The sequence below is a fragment of the Mixophyes fleayi genome, chromosome 7 (assembly GCF_038048845.1).
Source record: "Mixophyes fleayi isolate aMixFle1 chromosome 7, aMixFle1.hap1, whole genome shotgun sequence".
Taxonomy (NCBI): Eukaryota; Metazoa; Chordata; class Amphibia; order Anura; family Limnodynastidae; genus Mixophyes; species Mixophyes fleayi.
Genome location: NC_134408.1, coordinates 90,704,880 through 90,732,655, shown reverse-complemented (window position 1 = coordinate 90,732,655; position 27,776 = coordinate 90,704,880).

Below are 27,776 nucleotides of genomic sequence, written 5' to 3'. Positions count from 1 at the left end.
ACCATGGACCCATATAAGTATGGACTTTGTCACCGACCTTCCTCCCAGCAAGAGATGCAATACCATCTGGGTAGTGGTGGATAGATTTTCTAAGATGGCCCATTTCGTTCCTTTGACTGGATTACCTTCCTCATCTACATTGGCTGACCATTTTATCAAGGAGATTTTTCGGATTCATGGATGTCCATCTGAGATTGTTTCGGATAGAGGAGTGCAGTTTGTCTCCAGATTCTGGCGAGCCCTTTGCAAAACCTTGGGTATCCGACTGTCACTATCATCCTCATACCATCCTCAATCAAATGGACAGACCGAGAGGGTCAACCAAGACCTTGAGACTTTCATAAGAATGTTCTCCTCAGCCAACCAGGACAATTGGGTAGATTTACTTCCATGGGCTGAATTCGCCCACAATAATATGTAGCATGAGTCATCTTCAAAAACTCCATTCTTCATGGTATACGGTCACCATCCGTCTCTCCCAGAATTTCCTGCCCTCCCTCCCACCCAAGTGCCTGCGGTGGAGAATTTATGTCAGAAATTTAAAACTATCTGGTCTCAGGTTAAATCGTCCCTGAAGAAGGCATCTGCCAGATATAAGTTTTTTGCTGATAAAAGAGGCGAGCAATTTCACCACTTAAAATTGGAGGCCGCGTACGGCTTTCTACCAAAAATATTCGCCTGAAGGTTCCTTCCATGAAGTTCGCTCCACGTTTCATTGGCCCATATAAAATCACTCAGGTGATAAATCCGGTGTGCTTCAAGTTACTATTACCTAAGAACATTCGTATCTCCAACGCCTTCCACGTGTCATTACTCAAGCCTCTCATCATCAACCGATTCTCTGTTCCTCCTTCAGTACCTCGGCCAGTACAAGTCCATCAGGAGGAGGAGTTCGATATTACCCATATTCTAGATGTCAAAATTTTGCGAGGAGTCCTTCGATTCCTAGTGCATTGGAAGGGCTTTGGCCCAGAGGAGCGTTCTTGGATCCGTGCAGATGATCTCAATGCTCCAGCCCTTCGAAAGAAATTTTACTCCAAATTTCCAGGCAAACCCGGTTCCAAGTGTTTTGTGCCCATTTTTAAAAGGGGGGGTACTGTCACTCACCGGACCGTGAGTGCCTCTGCCCTTGTGCGTGGTTCTCTCTCCTTCCTGCCGGCGCCTGTCCTGAGCCGCAGCCGCCCGCCATCTTGATCGGATTGCGCATGTGCAGGATCCCTGAACTCTTATGACCTTACTTTTAATCTAATTGGTGGATCAATCACCTCTTCCTATTTAAGGCACCTGTGCTCTTTGTATCATTGCCTGATCTTGATTCTCACTTCCTGTGAGTCTCTGAAGGTGTTTCCTGTGTCCTGCCCGTGTCTTCAGCTTCCTGCTGGATTACTCTACTTATCTGCACCTGGACAAGCTTCTCAGCTCAACTGCTGTATACATACAGCTATAGACTATTTGCTGTTACTCTACTTATCTGCACCTGGACAAGCTTCTCAGCTCAACTGCTGTATACATACAGCTATAGACTATTTGCTGTTACTCTGCTTATCTGCAGCTGGACAAGCTTCTCAGCTCAACTGCTGTATACATACAGCTACAGACTATTTGCTGTTACTCTACCTACCTGCACCTGGAAAAGTCTTCCCATCACAGCAGTGGTAGAGTTCCAACTATTCACCCTGCTGCCCAGAGGATCGCTGTGCAATCCGCCCCTCTGGTAAGCACTATCATCTGGTGAATCCTGAGTAGAACTCCTTGTGCCCGTGACACCACCATACCGAATGTCTAAGCAATTTAAAGGTTTTCAGGAATCCAGTATGCCCTGCTACTTTAGAAGTATGACACTCAATCAAGATTGTTTACCTGAGGGAAAATGGAACAAATAAGAGGTGTGCTGTCGAAGTCAGCAAATTGGATAAAGTTATTTCAATTAAAGTCTAGCAAACTTGGTTGTCTCTGAAAAGATGCGTATGGTACGCATCGACGTACAAGGGCACGCTACGGCGTGAAAGGGCGTACGCATCCACTACACGTGGCAGCAACAGTAATTGGTCTTTTACCATACATTCGCACAAACACGCATACTTATAAAATAGTACACATTAATGGTAGTTGCAACACATAGTCAGTTATGTTGAAATATAGTAGTATTTATATGTTATATCAGAGTTACATGCATATTAGTGAAATACACGGAACAGGTTGAAGAAATCACATCATGAGTGGTATCATAATGAACCTTGTTACATATCCTACTGTTTGGTTCACTCTGCGAGGGAATCGCAGAGTGCATACACAAGTTATGAATGATAGGGAATTATGAACTACTTAAGACTAAGGAATCCTGGCGGGAAGAGCAGAGCATACCCCCTGCAGAGATGACTCCCTCCTTTGGATTCCTTAGGATGAACCAGCCAATGATTGACAACCCCTTGGACATTCCTGAGACCTGGACCAATAGATGCAAGCTATACCATCTTCATTGTATTACTGTATTTGATTGTGTATATAAGCAGCAGCTTGTGAGCCAGAGTGCAGACATCTTGTCCCCAGACTTCAGGATTGAATGACTGCACTGGATCCAGAGCGCCTGCGATAAGTAACGGCTGTATTTACTATTACTTCGCTTGAGCATATTTATTCTACTATTTGCGAATAAATCTTTGTGCTTTGGAAACACAACTCGAGGTTCGACAATCATTATTGGTTAGCGACAATACGCACATAACAGTGCCGGAGTATTTGCAGGGGCTTGATCCTGGAAACGTTGGAGTGAAGACTGAAGCTCCTGAGTGATTCCAACAATGATGTTTTGATCCGGAATGATAGGCATGGAAACAGAAGGACTCTCTTGCAGTGATTGGAAGATGCGTAAAAGCGCATCTGCTTTGATATTTTTTCGAGCCAGGTCTATACGTGATCAGAAATTGGAATCGGGTGAAGAACAGGGCCCATTGGGATTGTCTGGAATTCAGTCTTTTAGCGGATTGGATGTAAATGAGGTTTTTGTGGTCTGTGTATACAGTGATCCGGTGGGTGGAACCCTCAAGCCAGTGTTTTCAGTCATCGAATGCCCACTTGATGGCTAACAACTCCCGATTGCCCACGTCGTAGTTGATCTCAGCTGGGGAGAATTTTCGAGAAAGGTAGGCACACAGATGAAGTTTATTATCACCCAGCGAAACCTGAGAGAGTACAGCGCCAACCCCAATATCAGAGGCTTCCACCTCAACAAAGAATGGTAGATTCGGGTCAGGATGACGAAGAACAGGAGCTGAGGAAAAGGCATGTTTTAAGGTCTCAAAAGCTTTGATTGCTTGAGGGGTCTATTTATTTGGATCTGCTCCTTTCCCTGTAAGAGCGGTGATAGGAGCCACGATGATGGAGAAATAATTAATAAAACACCTATAATAGTTCGCAAAACCTAGAAAGCGTTGGACTGCCTTTAGACTTGAAGGTTGAACCCACTCTAAAACAGCTTGCACCTTACTGGGATCCAAAGCGAAGCCCGAGGGAGATATAACATAACCCAGGAAGGCGATCTTGGTGACACAGAACTCACACTTATTTAGTTTTGCAAAGAGTTGATTTTCTCGCAATCTCTGGAGAACCTTCTTGATGTGGATGATGTGATCTTCACGGGGAGAGGAATACACAAGGATGTCGTCCAGGTAGACGACCACGAACTTCCCCAGGAATTCTCGGAGCACGTCATTGATACGGTCTTGGAAGACTACTGGGGCATTACAAAACCCGAAAGGCATGACGCAATATTCATAGTGACCAGCAAGAGTATTGAAAGCTGTCTTCCATTTGTCTCCAGGACGTATACGGATCAAGTTATAAGCACCTCTTAAGTCGATTTTGGAAAATATCTGAGCTTCTCGTACTTAATCGAATAACCCAGAAATTACAGAGAGTGGGTCAAGTTCTTGATAGTAATGGCATTTAACCCTCTGCAATCTATGCATGGCTGCAGGGAACGATCCTTTTAGGCCACAAAAAAAAATCCAGCTACCAAGGGTGACTTGGGTCCGAGGCTACGGCAAGGAGAAGAGACCTTCGCTAAACCCTGTGTGCTGCTGCTTCGCTTTGCTCTTGCCAAGGGCGCGGGGCTATGAGTATCTGGGACCAGGAACAGTCCCGCCCAAGCACTCCACTCACCCCTCGGTGAGGGCCTAACCAGAAGTAGAAATTAAGAGCGATACTCACTGGGGCACTCCAACTTCCAGTCCCTGCTCTCCTGCTCCTCTCTGTCACCTGTGAAAGACAGAACACAACACATCCTCCTTCTACACTACAGGTGAGGCTAAATGTACCACCTACATAACTAGTACTAGCTAACAACAGGCGCCCTGATCCTAAAACAAACAACTAATGGTCGGGTATGCAACTTCGCTAAGCACTCGGTGTAGTGCACTTCCCAGACCTCATCCCTCTACCTGTGGGGAACACCAGCCGGTGTTCACCTTCTACTCCGAGGCTGACCCTGTCCCTCACCCAGGTCGTATCGAGAAGACTATCTTCTCACTATGGGTCACTCACAAAATCCCAAGTACCAGTTGCCACCTGCACGACTGCGGCTCACTGGAGGACGCTACTATCAGTCACAGTCAAAGACAAAACCGTTTTGGTGGTAGCATCCACAGCACCTAAACTCCCATATCTACTCATTTTGGGGCGAGACTTCCCACTGTTTAATAAGGTCCTCGGTGAGCGGATCCGGATGGACATGCCGGCAACTGATGCAACGATCGGAAGCACGGTCTTAAAGGAGCCGAATAAGAATCCACAACATCCGAACCTCTATCTTTGGGAACCGCCAAACCGGAATGCCATCCTGGAAGTCACAGCAGGAGTTCCACAAAAGCATCCACCTGCGGGGAAACATGCGCAGTCCAAACTAGCATTGGCTGGTGATGTTGCGGATGAGCTCATCCCACCTGTCACTGAGAATATCGACTGGTCCACAATACCAATTTTTTTTCCTCTGCAGGTCTTTGCTCGGTACCAACTTAATGATGCCACTTTGAAACCTGCCTTTAAAAGTGTGACTGAGGTGAATGGGGTAGCGAAACCCACCCAACCTGCGGAAGGTATACCATATTTTTGTCAAAAATTATTTTCTATATAGAGTTGCTATTCTACATGGTGAAAAAGTAGAACAATTAATGGTTCCTCAGGTCCATGTACCCCTAGTGTTAAAAGCAGCACACACACGTCTGTGGGGGACATCTGGGGGAGGATAAAACACATAACGAGTTCTGCTTAGGTTTTACTGGCCCGTTGTACACATGGCAGTGAAAAATTATTGCCGGTCCTATCCCATTTGTCAGAGAACCTATCCCAAACCCAAGTACAGGGCACCTCTCATTCCAATACTAATAGTACAAGTTCCCGAATAGCCATGGACCTTGTGGGGCCACTGGAAAAATCTGCACGTGTGCACCAATATATACTGGTTGTGCTTAACTATGCAACCAGGTATCCAGAGGCAATTCCCCTACGGAACAAAGAGTCCAGCACCATAGCTAGAGAACTTGCATTGATGTTTACACGCTTGGGAATACCCAAAGAAATTCCCATAGCCCAGGGCACCCCGTTCATGTCCAAACTGATGAAGGACTTGTGCCAACTGTTAGGGGTGACGGTGCTTAACACCTCCGTGTACCATCCACAAACAGACGGCTTGGTGGAATGCTTTAACCGCACATTATAGCACATGCTCAGGAAAGCCGTGGCTCAAGAGAAAAAAGATTGGGACACTCCTATTCCCTATTTGATGTTTGCCCTCCGTGAGGTAGCTCAAGCTTCAACAGGGTTTAGTCCCTTTGAGTTATTGTGAGACAGAGGTATCTTGGATATGTTAAAGGAAGGGTGGGAGCAGCAAGGTCCCAGGGAGCCAAATCTGGTACAATTTGTGTCCCAAATGTATGAGAGGCTAGGAAAGATAGGGCCCATTGTACAACAACATGTAAAATAGGCTCAGGAACGACAGAAGAAAAGTTATGACAAAAGTGCTGTTGTTCCATCTTTCAAGCCTGAGGACAAGGTTCTAGTCCTGGTTCCTACCCAGAAAAGCAAACTTTTCGCCCATTGGCAGGGTCCATATGAAGTTCTAGAGGCTGTTGATCCTGTCAATGACAGGGTCCGCCAGTTAGGTAGGAGAAGGGAGGAGCAAATATACCATGTTAACATCCTTAAACATTGGCATGATGAAGAAACCTCTCCTCGGGTAATGATTACTGCCATTGAAAAGTCTGAAGTGCCCATAGAGCCAGTTTTGTCTATTAAGCAAAGTTAACAGACTGAAGAAGTGATTCGCCGGAACAGGAATGTCTTCTCTTCCATTCCTGGGCGCACTACCTTAATTGAACACGACATTGTCACTCTGCCAGGAGTCATTGTAAAACAGAAGCCGTATTACATTCCAGAAGCCAGTCGTGAGAAAGGAGATTGAGAAAATGCTCTAGTTAGACGTGATTGAAGAATCCACTAGTGAGTGTAATAGTCCCATTGTGTTTGTCCCGAAATCCAATGGGACAATTAGGTTCTGCAATGACTTGTGTCCCAGTTCAATGCCTATCTGATGCCACGTGTGGAGGAACTGGTAGAAAATCTTGCTGGTAGTAACTATCTGACAACTCTTGATCTAACAAAGGGTTATTGGCAAGTCCCCCTGACTTCCACGGTCAAGCCAAAGACTGTATTTTACACCCCTGATGGTCTCTTTCAATATAAATTCCTACCCTTGGGTTGCATGAGGCCCCTGACACCTTCCAAAGGGCCATGAATAAATTGCTAGGACCTTACACAGCTTATGCAGCTGCTTATTTGGATGATATAGTGATTTATACCCCAGATTGGGGATCACATCTAGCCAAAGTCGAGGCATTTGTAGCTTCATCAAGGTCTGCAGGACTAACAGCTAACCCAGAGAAATGTGCCATAACCATGAGAGAAGCCAAATATTTGGGGTATGTTGTTGGACAAGGGTGTGTAAAACCCCAGCTAGACAAAGTGGAAGCAGTCAAAAACTGGGCAAGACCAGAAAAACAAATCGCAGTTAAGAACCTTTCTAGGCTTAGTATGTTACTACAGGCGGTTTGTAAGCCACTTCGTCACTAGAGCTGCTCCAATTACGGACATGTTAAAAAAAAGTTGCCCAGATAGATTAACCTGGTCTGACTCTGCAGAAGCCGCCTGGTCTGATCTTCGGTTAGCACTTTGTTCCTTTCCAGTTCTAGAAGCACCGGACTTTACCCAGAGGTTATTCCTTCAAACTGATGCTTCTGCCGTTGGCTTAGGTGCAGTCTTGTCACAGGAGAAGATTGGAGTAGAAAATCCTGTCCTGTACCTAAGTAAGTTCCCTCGGAAGTAAGTTACTTCCGAAGGAACAAAAATATGCCACAATGGAGAAAGAATGCCTCGACATAAAATGGGCTACAGAAGCTCTGCGCTATTATCTCCTAGGCAGAGAAATCACATTAATAACAGATCATGCACCATTGCGATGAATGCAGAACAACCAGGAGGTAAATGCCAAGGTAACCCACTGGTTCTTGGCACTGCAACCTTTCAAGTTCTCAAAAATATGCGCTCCTCGCGAAGTTCGCGTCCCCCTACTTGGAGATGCTAGGGGGAGGGATATGTAACAAAGGGAGGCATTTAGCTGGCAATATGCAAAGAAAGCATGGAAGCAGAGTAAAACATTTGTGCAGTAATTTACCTAGATTGATGATAAAGATTTATGTGTGACAAACAATAGTTTAAAGTTTGGTTAACTTACATGGTTTGAAATGTCCATCCTCACAGCAAACAGACAGGGTGTGTCTGTGTTAGTGCAAACAGAAACATTGATGGGAGTTTCCTCTTAAAGGGAAGGTGAGTGTGTCACATGCCCATCAAGCTAGGGTTGTGGGAGCAGTGTCATGTATAAAACCTTGCTTGTTTCATTGTTCAGGGAGACCAACGCTGGGGAAGCCGGCTAGACTTTAGAGAGCAGGTCTTTGTCTAGCTAGTGTTTAGGGTCTCCAGAAATCGGTGCGAAATCCTAATGGTGTCGAAAACATTTATCATCCTGACAAGAAAACTGCACAAAAACGAAGAAGTGTAAGAACGCTTACCTGTCCTCGTTCCAGCGCTGTCAGCCACACTTCGGGGTTCGCAGCGGGGAGGTCACGTGACTCCCCTTTGGATCTCATCATATGACCTGTGGCAGAGAAATTGAAATAAAAGGGAGGATCTGACATCATACCTGTGTCAGATCAACAGGTTAGTCCTCTTGACTCTGCCTGTGTGTCTCCTGCGCTCTGCTGCTTACTCTGGTGTTCCTGTCTGGGCTTACTGGTTAGCTGCATCTTGTACCCTGACCTGTGTACCAAACCGGTTTGCATATACGACCATTCTCCTATCAAATCCTGTGCACCGATGTATCCTGACCTGTGTACCGAACCGGCTTGCATATCCGACCATTCTCCTGTCAAACCCTGTGTACAGCTGCCATCTGACTTGTGTACCAACCGGCTTGTATCCAGACTCTTCACCTACTCTGCTCAGACTGACGTTTACTGCCATTAGTCGAATATATTACAGCACCCTCAAGGTAACTTATTACTACTTCTATTGTATTGTCAGTTTCTACCATTCTGCTCGAATCTAGGGACCAAACCAAAGGCCACGACCTGCAGTTCCCTTGCAGCCAAGTCCATCCCAGCTTGCAGTAGTTCTTGGTGAAAACCAGGGGCTGTTAGACTCCTCACCTTGCTAGGTCTGTGCAAATCTAGACTGAGTGTATGCCGAGTGTAACAGTTTGATCTGACCTAAAAAAAAAAAAAAGAAAACAATAATAACTTTTGATATGGATGAATCTGGCAACCCCCTCAGCACGTGATCTGTTGGGGCAATTGGTAGGCCGGGTAGAGGAGCAAGAGAAGAATCAGGTACAACTTCTTCAATTTCTAAGGGGCTTTTCTACCCGTATGGAAACACTGCAGAATACTTTGGCTTCCCACGTCAATCCTCCTAAAAACCCCCGGTTTAAGGAGCTGTAGCTCCCACTGTTAGTACTCCTGCTGGGTCCTCCCAGGTGCAGATTCCTAATCCCCCTAAATTTGAAGGAGATCCCAAGGCATGCAGGGGATTTATTAACCATTGTTCTATTCAATTTGTCAATGTCTGGAAATCTTCCCAGTGATAGAACTAAAATTGCTTATATTATTTGTCTCTTGTCTGACCAGGCTCTGGCATGGGGCTCTCCCCTCTGGGAGCATAATGACCCTCTCCTTCAATCATACAATACATTTCTAGAGGCCTTCAAAAGAGCTTTTAATGAACCTGGCAGAGTCTCCAGTGCAGCTTCTGGTCTTCTCCGATTATGCCAAGATTCTCTACCATTGGGACAGTATGCTATTCATTTCCATGCCCTTGCCTTGGTGCTACGGTGGAAGGAATGAGGAGGCGCTCACAGCCACCTTTTGGCAGGGACTGTCAGAAAGAATTAAGGATGAGTTGACTGGCAGGGATCTTCCTTCTTCTTTTGATGCCTTAATTTCTCTCTGCAACCAAATAGATATTCGTTTCCAGGAGAGAAACCAAGAGAGAGAGCCACCTCGTCACACACCCACTCGGGTTGGGTCTAGCCTACAGTTTTCCAGTAAGCCAGAGGAAGAACCAATGCAATTAGGGCAAACACGTTTAGCTGCAGAAGAGAGAGACAGACGGTTCAAGGGCAATCTTTGCCCATAATGTGGAGAATCAGGTAATCTTCTAAGCAAATGCCCTATTCATCATCATCACCATTTATTTATATAGCGCCACTGATTCTGCAGAGCTGTACAGAGAACTCATTCACATTAGTCCCTGCCCCACTGGAGCTTATAGTCTAAATTCCCTAACATAGACACACAGACAGACAGATAGAGACTAGGGTCAATTTTGATAGCAACCAAATAACCTACTAGTATATTTTTGGAGTGTGGGAGGAAACTGGAGCACCCAGAGAATATACAAACTCCACACAGATAAGGCCATGGTCGAGAATTGAACTCATGACCCCAGCGCTGTGAGGCAGACGTGCTAACCACTTAACCACTGTGTTATTCGGCCGGGGAACAAGAAGGCCTAACCGACTCTGGCGAAGCTAGTTTAGGCTTCTCAGGAACCCATTCCAGTGACTCCAATTTTTCTATTGAAGTATCTCTTCGCCACTCTAATCACCAACTTTCTTTACTGGCTCTCATTGATTCCGGAGCAGCAGGGAATTTCATTTCTGCAGCTGCTGTTGCCCTGCTGTCTGTTCCCACTATAGCACTTGATTATCCTATCACCATTACCGCTATTGATGGCAGCAGAATTGAGGGTGGATCAGTAAAACACCGCACCGCTCCCATATCCCTACAAATTGGAGCTCTACATTTGAAAACTATCTCATTATTAGTTATCCCTAAGAGTATCAACCCTCTAGTTCTAGGACTGCCTTGGTTGAGGGTTCACTCTCCTGTCCTGGATTGGCAAAACCCACAAATTCTATCTTGGAGGTCATTCAGTTTCTCTCAATGCTTACGACGGGTGATAGCTCCAGTCAAAATAATACCTTCAGAGATTCCTGTTCCTACTGAGATTCCTGCTCCTTATAATTATTTTGCTAATGTGTTCAATGAAGAGGAGGCCTCCAAATTGCCTCTACACCATCATTGGGATTGTGCCATCAATTTATTCCCAGATAAGAATCCCACTCGAGGGCGAGTTTATCCTATCCCTAAGCCTGAATCTACGACAATATCAAACGAGGGTTTATTAGATAGTCTTCGTCTCCAGCAGGAGCTGGATTTTTCTTTGTCAAATAAAAAGGACGGAGGTCTGCGCCCATGCATTGACTATAGGAATCTTAATGCAATCACTATTAAAAATAGATACCCTTTACCGTTAAACTCTGAACTTTTTGACAAGTTTAAAGGAGTATCTATCTTTTCCAAACTAGATTTACGAGGTGCCTACAACTTGATCCGGATAAAAAAGGGAGACAAGTGGAAAACAGCATTTAATACTCATGATGGCCATTTTGAATATTTAGTGATGCCCTTTCGGTTTATGTAACGCGCCAGTGTTTTTCAACACTTTATGAATGAGATTTTTCAGGACATGCTATACTGTTTTGTCATTATTTACATTGACAACATACTCATTTACTCCCCAGACCTAAAGTCTCGTGGAGAACATGTATCTTCAGTTCTAGCTCGTCTCAGACAATATAAATTATTTTGTAAACTTCCAAAATATGTCTTTGAGAAAGAGAAACTTCCCTTCCTAGGGTTTATTATCTCTGTTTCTGGTCTTCAAATAGACCCAGTAAAATTGCAAGCTATCCTGGATTGGCCTTAGCCTGTTGGACTGCAGGCTATTCAATGATTCTTAGGATTTGCTAACTTCTACAGGCAATTCATTCAAGGGTTCTCCTCCCTAATGGCACCCATTACTGCTATAACTAAACGTTTGCTTAAACCTAAAACCTGCCAACCTGAAGCAATTAGAGCCTTCACTCTTCTTAAAAAGGCCTTTACCACAGCTCCAGTGTTACAGCAACCTGTTACTTCTCGTCCCTTTCAGCTTGAGGTTGATGCCTCCTCTATCGGAGAGGGAACTATTCTCTCTCAAAGATCGTCTATGGGAATGATACAACCATGAAGATTTTTCTCTCGAAAATTTACTCCTGTTGAAAAAAATTATGGGTTAGGAGACCATGAGCTACTTGCCATCAAATTGGCACTAGAAGAATGGAGACACCTTCTAGAGGGGGCTTCCTTTCCTATAGTCTCATATACTGACCATAAAAAATTATTGTATTTACAGTCTGCCACGTGTTTGAACTCTCGCCAGGCCAGGTGGTCTTTATTCTTTTCACGATTTAATATTTGCATAACCTTCAGACCCGGTTCTAAAAACAAGAAGTCCGATGCCCTTTGTCGTTCTTTTGATTCTACAGACCTGGAGGAATCAGACAAGTTAAAACCTATTTTAAAACCTGAATGTATTTTGGCCACCTCTCCCACTAAACAAGCAATCCCTAAAGGTAAAACATTTATACCTGGACACCTCTGTGTAAAACTTCTTAGATGGGCGCATGCCTCTCGCTTTGCTGGCCATGCTGGAATAAAAAAAACCAAATATTTGATTACACAAAGTTACTGGTGGCCATCTCTATCCACTGACGTCTATCAATTTGTCTCTACCTGCAACATTTGCACTCAAAATAAAATTCCTTGACAACACCCATAAGGGTATCTTCATCCCTTACCTGTTCCAGAACGTCCCTGGAATCCCCTGTCAATGGACTCATCACGGATCTCCCATTATCCAAAGGCTACTCTGTAATTTGGGTAGTCACCAACCGCCTCTCTCGAGCAGCCCACTTCATTCCTCTGAAGGGATTACCCCCTGCCTCTGTTCTAGCTCAACTCTTTCTAAGAGAGATTTTCTGTTTACATGGATGTCCGGATTAAATAGTTTCAGATCGAGGTAGACAGTTTGTCGCAAAGTTTTGGAGAGCTTTTTGTCATCTTTGCGGAATTAAATTAAAGTTTTCCTCCGAGTATCATCCTCAGACCAATGGCCTCACAGAAAGAACCAACCAGAAGCTTGAGAAATTTCTTAGATGCCCTATTTCCCCTACTCATGACAACTGGATTGATCTATTGCCTTTGGCAGAGTTCACTCACAACAATCTACTCCATGAGTCCATCTCTGCATCTCCTTTTTTACATTCCCCAAGGATTTCATCCCAAGCTTCCTCCATTCTCTGACCTCAGTCCCTCTGGAGTTCTAGCAGTTGATTCTCTTCTACAGGATTTTTCTGCCCGTTGGCCCCTTGCCAAATCCAAATTAACTCAAGCTTCCCTTTCCAGTAAAAGATAGATAGAAAGAGGCGTCCTACCCCCTCTCTCAGTCCTAGAGATAGGGTCTGGTTGTCTACCCGTAACCTCCGGCTTCAGGTACCTTCCAGGAAGTTTTCGCCACGGTTCATAGGACCCGTCAATATTTTGGAAATCATTAATCCCGTGGCCTTTAGATTAGAACTTCCTCCGACTCCAAAGATCCCTGTCACTCACCGGATCGTGAGTGCCTCTACGCTGGTGAGTGGTTCTCTATCCTTCCTGCCGGCGCCTGTCCTGAGCCGCGGCCGTCCGCCATCTTGATGGACTGCGCATGCGCAGCATCCATGAACTCTATGACCTTGCTTTTAACCTAATTGGTGGATCAATCACCTCTCCCTATTTAAGGCACCTGTGGCCATGGTTTCGTGGCCTGATCTTGAGTCTCATTCCCTGTGAGTTTCTGAAGGTGCCTCCTGTGTCCTGCTCGTATCTTCAGTTTCCTGCTGGATTACCTGTTCTGCTCATCGGTGGTTCCCATACCCGCTACTGACACCTGTGTCCTGCACGTGTCTTCAGCTGTCTGCTGGATTACCTGCTCTGCTCATCGGCGGTTCCCATACCCGCCAATGACTCCTGTGTCCTGCTCGTGTCTTCAGCTGTCTGCTGGATTACCTGCTCTGCTCACCTGTGGTTCCCATACCCGCTACAGTCTCTAAGCTCTCCTGCTGTGCCTGCATATCCGCTTTGGACAAGCTTCTTTACTCAGCAGCGGTATCCATACCCGCGATAGACTATTAGCCGTTACGCTGCATATCTGTTTGAACAAGCTTCTCTACTCAGCAGCGATATGCATACTTGTTATTGACTATCAGTTGTTATCCTGCATATCCGCTTTGGACAAGCCTCTCTACTCAGCAGCGGTATACATACCCGCTATAGACTATTAGCTGTGACGCTGCATATCTGTTTGGGACTAGCTCCTCTGCTCTCCAATTTTATATATACAGTTATAGACTCTTATCACTCCTCCACTTATCCGCACCTGGACAAGTCCTCACCTCATCACAGCAGTGGTACAACTTGCTATACGCAGACCACTGACTCTCCCGCTACCTACCTACACCTGGACAAGTCTTCCTTTCACAGCAGTGGTACAACTTGCTATACACAGACCACTGACTCTCCCGCTACCTACCTGCACCTGGACAAGTCTTCCTTTCACAGCAGTGGTACAACTTGCTATACGCAGACTACTGACTCTCCCGCTACCTACCTGCACCTGGACAAGTCTTCCCTTCACAGCAGTGGTACAACTTGCTATACGCAGACCACTGACTCTCCCGCTACCTACCTGCACCTGGACAAGTCTTCCCTTCACAGCAGTGGTACAACTTGCTATCCGCAGACGACTGACTCTCCTGTTACCTTCCTTCACCTGTTCACGTCCACTCTACTCTCCTACCAGTATAGCTGCAAGTCACTGACTCTCATCTATTCCATTGGCATTCTCTCTCCATCTGCTGTTATATACGTTCCTACTATTCACCCTACTGCCCAGAGGACCGCTGTGTAAACCCCGACCATCTGGTAAGCATTATCAACTGGTGAATCCTGGGCAGAACTCCTAGTGCCCGTGACAGTAAGATCAGGCCATGACAGACCCAGGATCGGAACCAACAGCTAAAGAGATGCTGCAGTACCTGGTTACTCAGATTGAACAACAAGATGTTCGACAGCAACAGTTATTCCAATGTTGTCAGGCTCTAGCCTCCCGAGGAATCCCTGCGCAAAATGTAGCAGCTACTGTTGATCCTCCAGTACCTTCTTCTTCTTCTTCAGTGTCATCCCAGGTGTCTACCGTTTCCATGCTACACCTGTCTACTCCCTCTAAGTATGATGGACACCCGAAAACCTGTAGGGGTTTTCTTAACCAATGTTCCATTCATTTCGAACTTCAACCTCACAATTTTTCTACTCATCGTTCTAAAGTGGCCTATCTCATCTCTTTGTTTTCCGGACAGGCTCTGGCATGGGCCTCCCCTCTGTGGGAAAGAAATGACCCTTTATTGGAAGATAGTGCCATGTTTATTTCTACGTTTCGAATAATTTTTGACGAACCTGGTCGTGTTATCTCTGCGGCTTCCAGTATTCTCCGACTACGCCAAGGATCCCGGTCAGTAACCCAGTACGTCATCCAATTTCGGATTCTTGCTTCCGAGCTTCAATGGAACACTGAGGCGCTGATAGCTGCCTTCTGGCAGGGTCTTGCTGACAAGATCAAAGACGCACTGACCTCACAAGAGTTACCCTCTTCCTTGGACGACTTGATTTCTCTATGCCACCCTGTAGACATGAGGTTTCGTGAGAGAGATTCCGAAAGAGTAACTTCTTCCCTGTTCGCTCAGCATCTCAAGTTCGTCATCTTCCACCTCCAGTAGAACCCATGGAGGTAGGACGTTCTAAACTAACATCTGAAGAGAGGGAGCGACGAGTGAAAAATAGACTCTGCATCTATTGCGCTGACTCTACTCACATGCTGAACTCATGCCCTAGAAGGTCGGGAAATGCCAGGCCCTAACCGGTTCTGGAGAGGTAAGGTTAGGGTCCCTGCGGTCCTCTCCATGTTCTATGGATTCTAAAATCTGTGCTTTTGATGTTACCGTTTCCTTTGCTACCAAGTCATTTATGTCTCAAGCGCTTCTAGACTCTGGAGCTGCTGGAAATTTTATTTCTAGTTCTCTAGTGAATCAATGGTCCCTACCAGTGATTCCTTTAAAAGCAGCTTTCGCTGTCACCGCTACTGATGGTTCTCGCATAATTAATGGACTCATCAATCAATGTACAACTCCATTGTCCCTTCAACTTAGAGCCTTACACCAGGAGAAAATTTCTTTGCTGGTCCTTCCTGTTACCACCAGTCCCATTGTACTTGGCCTTCCATGGCTTCGACTTCATTCTCCTCAGATTGACAGGAACACTCCTCAAGTCACTTCCTGGGGTCTGGATTGTCGTCATAGATGTCTGTCTCAAGTTGTTTCACTCAAAATAAATCAAGCTTCTATTACACGCTGTCCGCTGGGTCTTCCTCCACAGTATGCTTCCTTCGCGGATGTGTTCGATAAAATCAAGTCTGAACGCCTTCCGCCCCATCGGGCGTGGGATTGTCCGATTGATTTAAAACCTGGCAAGAACCCTCCTAGGGGTCGTGTGTATCCTCTCTCGCTACTAGAGACCCAAGCAACATCTGATTATATCAAGGAGAATCTCCATCGTGGTTTTATCCGACCTTCCACTTCTCCCGCTGGAGCGGGGTTCTTTTTTGTTAAGAAGAAAGATGGGTCATTACGACCCTGTATAGATTATCGTGGACTTAATGCCATTACCATTAAAAATCGGTACCCTATTCCGCTAATTACCGAGCTCTTTGACCGCATTAAGGGAGCCCAGATATTCACCAAACTTAATCTCCAAGGCGCTTATAACTTAATCCGCATCAAGTCCGGAGACGAATGGAAGACAGCTTTTAACACCAGGGATAGACACTATGAATATCTAATTATGCCCTTCGGGTTGTGTAACGCCCCAGCTATCTTCCAGGGATTCGTGAATGAGATCTTCCGGGACTTGTTGTATGTTTGTGTCGTCGTCTACCTGGACGACATATTAATTTTCTCTCAGGATCTGCCCACTCATCATCAACATGTGGCAGAGGTCCTTTCCAGACTCCGGAGAAACTCATTATTCTGCAAGTTAGAGAAATGTTCCTTTGAGTTATCCCAGATTCCATTCTTGGGATATATTGTGTCCGGAGTAGGTCTAAAGATGGATCCGGAGGTGAACCCTGTACTACGTTGGCCCCAGCCAACTACCCTCAGAGCAATCCAACGCTTTTTAGGGTTTGCAAACTACTACAGACGCTTCATTCAAGGTTTTTCCTCCATTGCTTTACCAATAGTGGCTCTGACCCGTAAGGGCGCTAATACTAAACAATGGTCCTCCGAGGCCCTTTTCAAGCCTTTCACTTCCTCAAGAAGGCGTTCTCTACCGCTCCTGTTCTTCGACAGCCTGACGTGACCCTTCCTTTCTTTCTGGAAGTAGACGCCTCTAATGTTGGTCTAGGGGCCATTCTATCTCAAAGATCGGAGCAACAAAAATTCCATCATTGTGCCTTCTACTCTCGAGGTCTTCTATCTGCGGAGAGAAACTATACCATCGGGGACAAGGAGTTGTTGGCCATAAAAGCAGCATTAGAGGAGTGGAGATATATCTGCTGGAGGGGGCTCGTCATCCTGTAACTATTTTTACTGACCACAAAAACCTGTTATATCTGCAGTCAGCTCAGTGTTTGAATCCTCGTCAAGCAAGATGGTCACTTTTCTTTTCTCGTTTTGAACTTATCATAACCTTCAAACCAGCTTCCAAGAATAGAAAAGCAGATGCCTTATCTCGGACGTTTGTGGCGTCCTCTGACACTGAGGATAGTCCTAATCATCCCATATTGGATCCCAAATGTGTGACTCTGGCCACTTCTTCCACCAAGGTGCTACCATTTGGGAGAGCCCTCGTGCCTCCATCTCTACGTAAAAAATATTATCGTGGTATCATTCTTCCCGTTTTTCTGGACATTCGGGAGAACGTAAGACATTAGAAATCCTTTCTCGAAGCTACTGGTGGCCCTCTATGATGAGAGATGTCAAAGAATTTGTGGCCGCATGTGAGGTTTGTTCCCAGTTTAAAACCTCCCGCAGAACACCGGCGGGATTACTTCAACCACTACCCATTCCTTCCAAACCATGGACCCATATTAGTATGGACTTGTCACCGATCTTTCTCCTAGCAAAAGTTGCAATACCATCTGGGTAGTGGTGGATAGATTTTCGAAAATGGCACATTTTGTTCCTTTGACCGGATTACCTTCCTCATCTACTCTGGCTGACTATTTTATCAAGGAGATCTTTCGGATTCATGGATGTCCATCTGAGATTGTTTCGGATAGAGGAGTGCAGTTCGTCTCCAGATTCTGGTGAGCCCTTTGCAAGACCTTGGGTATCCGATTGTCACGATCATCCTCCTACCATCCTCAATCAAATGGACAGACCGAGAGAGTCAACCAAGATCTTGAGACTTTCATAAGGATGTTCTCCTCAGCCAACCAAGACAATTGGGTAGATTTGCTTCCATGGGCTGAATTCGCCCATAACAATATGTATCACGAGTCATCTTCAAAAACTCCATTCTTTGTGGTATACGGTCACCATCCGTCTCTCCCAGAATTTCCTGCCCTCCCTCCCACCCAAGTGCCTGCAGTGGAGAGTTTATGTCAGAGTTTCAAAACTATCTGGTCTCAGGTTAAATCCTCCCTGAAGAAGACATCTGCCAGATACAAGTGTTTTGCTGATAAAAAGAGGCGAGCTATTCCACCACTTAAAGTTGGAGACCGCGTAAGGCTTTCTACCAAAAATATTCGCCTGAAGGTTCCATCCATGAAGTTCGCTCCCCGTTTCATTGGTCCATATAAAATCACTCAGGTGATAAATCCGGTATGCTTTAAACTACTATTACCTAAGAACCTTCGTATCTACAACGCCTTCCATGTGTCATTACTCAATCCTCTTATCATCAACCGTTTCTCTGTTCCTCCTTCAGCACTTCAGCCAGTACAAGCTCATCAAGAGGAGGAGTTTGAAATTACTCATATTCTGGATGCCAAAATTTCGCGAAGAGTTCTTCGCTTCCTAGTGCATTGGAAGGACTTTGGTCCAGAGGAGCGTTCTTGGATCCGCGCAGATGATCTCATTGCTCCAGCTCTTCTAAAAAGATTTTACTCCAAGTTTCCGGGCAAACCCGGCTCCAAGTGTTCTGTGCCCACCTTTAAAAGGGGGGGTACTGTCACTCATCGGACCGTGAGTGCCTCTGCGCTGGTGCGTGGTTCTCTATCCTTCCTGCCGGCGCCTGTCCTGAGCCGCGGCTGTCTGCCATCTTGATGGACTGCGCATGCGCAGCATCCATGAACTCTTATGACCTTGCTTTTAACCTAATTGGTGGATCAATCACCTCTCCCTATTTAAGGCACCTGTGGCCATGGTATCGTGGCCTGATCTTGATTCTCATTCCCTGTGAGTCTCTGAAGGTGTCTCCTGTGTCCTGCTCGTATCTTCAGTTTCCTGCTGGATTACCTGCTCTGCTCATCGGTGGTTCCCATACCCGCTACTGACTCCTGTGTCCTGCTCGTATCTTCAGTTTCCTGCTGGATTACCTGCTCTGCTCATCGGCGGTTCCCATACCCTCTACAGTCTCTCAGCTCTCCTGCTGTGCCTGCATATCCTCGTTGGACAAGCTTCTCTACTCAGCAGCGGTATGCATACTTGTTATTGACTATCAGCTGTTATCCTGCATATCCGCTTTGGACAAGCTTCTCTACTCAGCAGCGGTATCCATACCCGCTATAGACTATTAGCCGTTACGCTGCATATCTGTTTGAACAAGCTTCTCTACTCAGCAGCGATATGCATACTTGTTATTGACTATCAGTTGTTATCCTGCATATCCACTTTGGACAAGCCTCTCTACTCAGCAGCGGTATACATACCCGTTATAGACTATTAGCTGTGACGCTGCATATCTGTTTGGGACTAGCTCCTCTGCTCTCCAATTGTATTTATACAGTTATAGACTCTTATCACTCCTCCACTTATCCGCATCTGGACAAGTCCTCACCTCATCACAGCAGTGGTACAACTTGCTATACGCAGACCACTGACTCTCCCGCTACCTACCTACACCTGGACAAGTCTTCCCTTCACAGCAGTGGTACAACTTGCTATACGCAGACCACTGACTCTCCCGCTACCTAGCTGCACCTGGACAAGTCTTCCCTTCACAGCAGTGGTACAACTTGCTATCCGCAGACCACTGACTCTCCTGTTACCTTCCTTCACCTGTTTACATCCACTCTACTCTCCTACCAGTACAGCTGCAAGTCGCTGACTGTCCTACCAGTATAGCTGCAAGTCACTGACTCTCATCTATTCCATTGGCATTTTCTCTCCATCTGCTGTTATATACGTTCCTACTATTCACCCTACTGCCCAGAGGACCGCTGTGTAAACCCCGCCCCTATGGTAAGCATTATCAACTGGTGAATCCTGGGCAGAACTCCTAGTGCCCGTGACAATCCCCAATGTTTTTCATGTATCTCTGCTCAAACCAGTAATCATTAATACACTTTCTGAATGCAACAAAAACGTTCTGCCACCTTGGTACAAGACCAAGAATTCGAAGACAAAGAGATTATTAATTCCAGTATTTCTCGAGAAAACCTCCAATTCCTGGTTGACTCGAGAGGCTACGACCCAGAGGATCGATTTGGAGAATGTGTCAACTGAAGTCCATCCAACAGAAGATTTACGTACAGTGGAAATGGAAGCCCACCAAGCAACAATAGAGGTAGAGGACGCTACTCCACCTGAATCTGAGCAAGCCACAGTTCAGTTGTCACAACTTGAGTATGTGCTTACTGGTTTTGACACTACTCACCAAAGAGGCGCGGAGTCTAACGTGTTCCAGGTATTCACCAGGAACCCGCGCAAGGGACTATGTTCTTAGCTGCGGGAGACACGCAGGTCGTGGTCCTCAGAGGGAGCAACCAGTGAAGCGGTGAGATGAAAACGGTGTAAGGCAGGCCGGGTCAGAAACGAGAGAATCAGGATATGCCACAGGGAAGATCCAAGCCAAAATCAGGAGTAGCCGGGTCCAGGGTCAGGAGCGCAGGAGAGGATAGTCAATGAGCCGGGTTCAGTAAACAGACATATCAGAAGTAGAAGGGTCAGCCAGCCGGGTTCGGTACACAGGAATATCAGCAGCAGAATGGTCAGCAAACCGGGTTCGGTACACAGGAATATCAACAGTAGAATGGTCAGCAAGCCGGGTAATACACAGAGAACAATGAGGACACAGGAACGCTGGAGCTAGGTGGGACCTATTACTCTGGCACTCTCCTAGTGCCAGAGTGATCCTTAAATAGAGCCTTCAATTAGCGGCGGTGGTGACGCTGAACACCACCGCCTGATTTACTAGAGAGCGTTCTGTTGCCTAGCAACGGAACGTGGCCGCCGACCCGGAAGTGTACTCGGTTGCCTAGCAACCGAGCGCTCAGCGGTAGTAGCAGGCGTCCGTCCCTGTGCGACGGACACAGTACAGGGACGGCGCCTGACATCAGTTTCAGGACACCATGCAATCTGAAGAGGTGGCCCACACTACAATTGAGGTCACGGACACAACAGAAGAAACCGCAGAACGGGTGAATACACCTCTATCACATGCTGAAGTTCCTAACATCTCACCTGAACCAACACAGCAAGAGGAAGAAGGGCGTGACTATATTACTCATTCCTTGGTGATTCACAAGCTTTTAGACAGAGACAAATTTTGGCTATCCAGAATCTCTTTGCCCAACACTTTTGAACCAGGGAATGTGTTAAATGGAGCATTCCACAGCATTCGGGAACATTCAAATGTCACAGCATCAAATGTGGGCAACTGTGAATGAAATGTGGATAACACAGCAACAGGTGGTTGCAGCGAGCATTGCAGTTTCCACCAGTCTGCAACTTCTGGTAAATGAATTGATGAAAAGAAATGTCCAAGAAAGTGCTGCAACGCATTCCCAACTTGCTCGAGTACCAACCTCAGAATCATCTACACAAATAGATGAAACAGAAAGTGAACACCAAACAACTTCCACCAAAGAACCACCTCATTGTTGAAGATGATCGCCTGCCCTGCGCCACTGCAGCACATCAGGTAATTACAATTGTCAACCAACATATCTATTTCCCTGGCTCCATCTTGTACTTTCCTTGACCATGGCTTTTATTTCTTGTTTTTGCCTTATCCCTCCTCTTTTCCTGTTGCAAAATGCATTAGCTCACAGGCCTTTTATGCTACTCTTTGTAGGTTTCATGTTGTAACAGTGCCAGTCGCCAACCATGTCTGATCGTTGAAGACAGAAGAATCACCTGCCCTGCGCCACTGCAGCACTTTAGGTAATTACAATTGTCAAATAGACAAATATCTCTCCTTTGGTCCTTTTTCTTAGGTTTTTTTTTTTATATATATTTCTGTAACTGTTTCACCCCTATCTGGACTCTCACAGCCTTCTTATCTTTTATCTCTCTTCAATTAACTTGAGTATGTGTATAGTTTTTTCTTTTTTTTATTAGTGTGGTCTGTATAATCTATTGACAGATATTGTACATTCAACTACAGAATGTGTACTCAAGTGTTTTGTAAGATAACCTCTTCAACTCTCAAGATACACATTGAATAAATGTAAATGAAAGAGCATTTCTAAATCTAAGTATATTAAACAAAAATTACTTCTAATCATTAGGTCTAGTCCTGTTTTTTATAAATATTTTTTTGCAGTGGTAATCTTTATAAATGTTCATAGTTAAAATATTATTTTTCAAGGTTGGTAAAGATGTGATGTACAAGTTTTTTTTGGTAATTCAACAGATGTTACAAAGTCAGCTTCACCGTGAAAACAAAACCTTCATTGAATATCCTCACGAAGAAAACATGCAGTAACTGAAATTAAAAGAGAGTGACCTAAATTTGAGAGCATCCTACAAAGATTATCAACCATTTGAACACATTCACCCCAAAATTTGGCGAAAATCATTGTACATTATTATTGTCATAAAACAATTTATGTACATATACTGTATATTGCAAACAGTGGTTTTTCATTATATATTGTTAATGATTGCATTTCTAATAAAAAAAAAATGCTGTTTTTCAAATTACATTGTCTGAATTCATTCTACTTTAATTTTTCTTTGCAATTAATTAAAATACATAAGTGTTGCAAGGAGTCTATGGATAGTTTGGTTGCAGTGAATATTAACATCCGTATTACAATATAAGGTAAACTTTCGGTTAATTTACTGGTTAACTTGATATATAGTATAATATATTTTGTAAATTTTCAAATAGAATATATATATTTGAAAGTCAAAAAAGGACATTATGACATAAGTTGACCAACAATGACTTTATAAATTTAGTCTGAATCAGAAAGTTTATACCCTACATAGTAATAACATTTAAACAGTATAACTCCTATAGTGTGCCCTGCAAGAACGTGCATTACTTGCAAGAATTATATATTTTTAAAAAGCTGTCTAAAAATCACCTAATACATACTACATAACATTAATAGTAACATTCATTAACATAACATGGTCAGTAACCCACCAGTGTTATGAATGTGTCTTTTATTGTGAAATTAAAAATGTCAAAGTTGTAATTAATAACAAATAAAAACATGTTAAATTTGCTGTAGAAAGTACATTTATTACATATGAAATAACGTTGTATTACAAACATGTATGGCATCTGATTCAACAGTTACATTTATTATACTAATTCCCCACATTGTTTGTTAAGAAATTCCTATTGTCTCTGGCTTCCAGTCTACACGTATTAACAAACTGCAAACCTGTCGCCATATTTACAAGCTAATAAGGTTCACGTGACCATGTCAATTGACGTTGTATCTGTTACAAGTGTTAACTAACTTAATAACAAACAGTAAATTACTGCAGAGATACACAGGGCTAGATTTACTAAGCTGCGGGTTTGAGAAAGTGGGGATGTTGCCTATGGCAACCAATCAGATTCTAGCTGTCATTTTGTAGAAGGTACTAAATAAATGAAAGCTAGAATCTGATTGGTTGCTATAGGCAACATCCCCACTTTTTCAAACCCGCAGCTTAGTAAATCTAGCCCACAATCTGACATCTACAACTTTGGGCTATAATTCAGACATTCATTCATAGTATAAATAACTACATAATGTAAGTAAATAGTCCAACCTCACATCTGCGCTTATAAAAACTCCCGACCAGAGTCACATTGCCACTTATTACTACTGAATAAGCTTGCTAATTCGTGTTGTATACCTTTCTTTGCCTGACTCTGTTACAGAGAATGGATTTTGCAATATATCCCTTTGATATACCGGCTTTCCATTCTGCTGTTATCCACCTTTGTGACAAATCTCTGCAATTTCGATGAATTTGTTTAGAAACGGATTATACTATCACCGAAATTATGGCGACTGCATCTGTTTCCCTAGTGCCATCTCAGAAAGGTGGAAATCTACTCAACGCTGATGGATTTCTTTTCACCAGGAACAAACAGCGTGGAAAAAGGCGTTATTGGCGTTGTAACAAGTTTAAGAATGGCAGTTGTCGTGCATGGGCCATCAAGGTGGAATCTGCCAATAGCCGTGAGCTCATCTCACACACTGAACATAACCACGCAGCGAGGGAAGAAAGAACTGATGTTGCCAGAGCAAGACAACATCAGGGAATGGGCACGGAATACAGTGAAGTCCACGGCACAGATCATTCAAAGTGTGACAGCAGAAATGCCATTAACAAGCACAGTGTACTGTGGCAAGAGCCCGTTACTGCTGAAGCACACGCGAATAACTCCTTTTTTTTTATGTAGCTTTAGTGTCAGGATGGTAAATGTTTTGACACCGTATACTTTCACAGCAATTATGGAGACCCTAAACGCTAGCTATACATAGACCAGCTCTCTCTCAAGACCAGCCAGCTTCCCCAGCCTTGGTCTCAGTGAACAAATGACACAAACAAGCTTTTATACATGATACTCCTCCCCCAGCCTTAGCTTGATGGACAGGTGACACACCCACCTTCTCTTTAAGAGAAAACGCCCATCACTGGCTCTGTTTGAACTAACAGACACACCCTGTCTGTTTGCTGAGAGGAAGCGGTTTTCAAATCATGTAAGTTAACCAACTTTAAACTACACATAAGTCTTTACTTGGTTTAACCTGAATCTAGGTGCATAACTGCGCCAATGTCTTACTCTGCTTGTATGTTTTCTTTGCATCTAGTCAGATAAATGCCTCCCTTTATTACATATCCCTCCCCCTAGCGTCTCCAAGTAGGGGGACGTGGACTTCGCGAGGAGCGCATATTTTCGTGACAATGCATCTGCATTCTTGTGCAGAATCCCAGGTCTATGTTCTACTGAGAACTTGAAAGGTTGCAGTGTCAAGAACCAGCGGGTTACCTTGGCATTTACCACCCGGTTACTTTGCATCCATCTCAATGGTGCACGGTCTGTTATTAAGATGAACTCTCTGCCTAGGAGATAATAGCGCAGAGCTTCTGTAGCCCATTTTATGTCGAGGCATTCTTTCTACATTGTGGCATATTTTTGTTCCTTCGGAAGTAACTTACTTCCGAGGGAACTTACTTAGGTACAGGACAGGATTTTCTACTCCAATCTTCTCCTGTGACAAGACTGCACCTAAGCCAACGGCAGAAGCATCAGTTTGAAGGAATAACCTCTGGGTAAAGTCCGGTGCTTCTAGAGCTTCTGTAGCCCATTTTATGGCAATGCATTCTTTCTCCACAGTGGCATGTTTGTTCCCTTGGAAGTAACTTACGACTTAGGTACAGGACAGGATTTTCTACTCCATTCTTCTCCTGTGACAAGACTGCACCTAAGCCAACACCAGAAGCATCAGTTTGGAGGAAGAACCTCCGGGTAAAATCCGGTGCTTGTAGAACTGGGGAGGAACAAAGAGCTAACCGAAGATCAGAACAGGCGGTTTCTGCAGAATCAGACCAGGTTAATCTATCTGGACAACTTTTTTTTAACATGTCCGTAAGTGGAGCAGTTCTAGTGGCGAAGTGGCTTACAAACCGCCTGTAGTAACATACTAAGCCTAAAAAGGTTCTTAACTGCGAGTTTTTTTCTGGTCTTGCCCAATTTCTGACTGCCTTCACCTTGTCTAGCTGGGGTTTTACACGCCCTCGACCAACAACGTACCCCAAATATTTGGCTTCTCTCATGGCTATGGCACATTTCTCTGGGTTAGCTGTTAACCCTGCTGACCTTAATGAAGCTAAGACCGCCTCAACTTTGGCTAAATGTGATCCCCAGTCTGGGGTATAAATCATTATATCGTCCAAGTAAGCGGCTGCATAAGCTGTGTGAGGTTGTAGCAATTTATTCATGGCCCTTTGGAAGGTGGCAGGTGCCCCATGCAACCCAAAGGGTAGGAGGACTTTATATTGATAGAGACCATCAGGGGTGGAAAATGCAGTCTTTGGCATGGCCGTGGAAGTCAGGGGAACTTGCCAATAACCCTTTGTTAGATCAAGGGTTGTTAAATAATTGCTACCAACAAGATTTTCCACTAGTTCATCCACACGTGGCATCGGATAGGCATCAAACTGCGACATACTGTTTAGGCGCCTTAAGTCATTGCAGAACCTAATTGTCCCATTGGGTTTCGGGACAAGCACAATGGGACTATTCCACTCACTAGTGGACTCTTCAATCACATCTAACTGGAGCATCGTCTCGATCTCCTTTCTCACGTCCACCCGTCTGGCTTCTGGAATACGATACGGCTTCTGCTTTACAATGACTCCTGGCTTAGTGACAATGTCGTGTTCGATTAAGGTAGTGCGCCCAGGAATGGAGAAGACATCCCTGTTTTGGCGAATCATTTCTTCAGTCTGTTGTCTCTGCTGAATGGACAAAGCTGGCTCTATGGGCACTTCAGACTGTTCAATGGCAGTACTCACTACCTGAGGAGAGGTTTCCTCATCATGCCAAGGTTTAAGGAGGTTAACATGATATATTTGCTCCTCCCTTCTCCTACCTAACTGGCGGACTCTGTAATTTACAGGACCGACAGCCTCTAGAACTTCATATGGACCCTGCCAATGAGCTAAAAGTTTGCTTTCCTGGGTGGGAACCAGGACTAGGACCTTGTCCCCAGGCTTGAAAGATCGAACTACAGCACTTTTATCATAACTTTTTCTCTGTCGTTCCTGAGCCTCTTTTACATGTTGCTGCACAATGGGTCCTATCTTTCCTAGCCTCTCATACATTTGGGACACAAATTGTACCAGATTTGGCTCCCTGGGACCTTGCTGCTCCCACCCTTCTTTTAACATATCCAAGATACCCCTGGGCTGTCTCCCAAACAATAACTCAAAGGGACTAAACCCTGTTGAAGCTTGAGGTACCTCACGGATGGCAAACATCAAATAGGGAATAAGAGTGTCCCAATCTTTTTTCTCTTGAGCCACTGCTTTCCTGAGCATGTGCTTTAATGTGCGGTTAAATCGTTCCAGCAAGCTATCTGTTTGTGGATGGTATACAGAGGTGTGAAGCGCCGTAACCCCTAGCAGCTGGCACATGTCCTTCATCAGTTTAGACATGAATGGAGTACCCTGATCTGTGAGAATTGCTTTGGGCATTCCCAAGCGTGTAAACATCAATACAAGTTCCTTAGCTATGGTGCTGGACTTGGCTACCTGGTTGCATAGTCAAGCACCACTAGTATATATTGGTGCCCATGTGCGGATTTTTCCATTGGCCCCACAAGGTCAATAGCTATCCGTTCAAAGGGAACTTGTACTATTGGTATTGGAATGAGAGGTGCCCTGTACATGGGTTTGGGACAGGTTCTCTGACAAATGGGACAGGATCGGCAATACTTTTTTACTGCCTTATGTACACCGGGCCAGTAAAACCTAAGCAGAACTCATTCCCGTGTTTTATCCTCCCCTAGGTGTCCCCCACTGACATGTGTGTGTGCTGCTTTTAACACTAGGGGTACATGGACCTGAGGAACCATTAATTGTTCTACTTTTTCCCCCTGTACATTAGCAACTCTATACAGGAAATTATTTTTAACAATAAAATATGGTATACCTTCTGCAGGCTGGGCGGCTTTCGCTGCCCCATTTACCTCAGTCACACTTTTAAAGGCATGTTCTAAAGTGGCATCATTCGGTTCCTTTAAGATCGGGCTTCCGACCGTTGCATCAGTTGCCGGCATGTCCG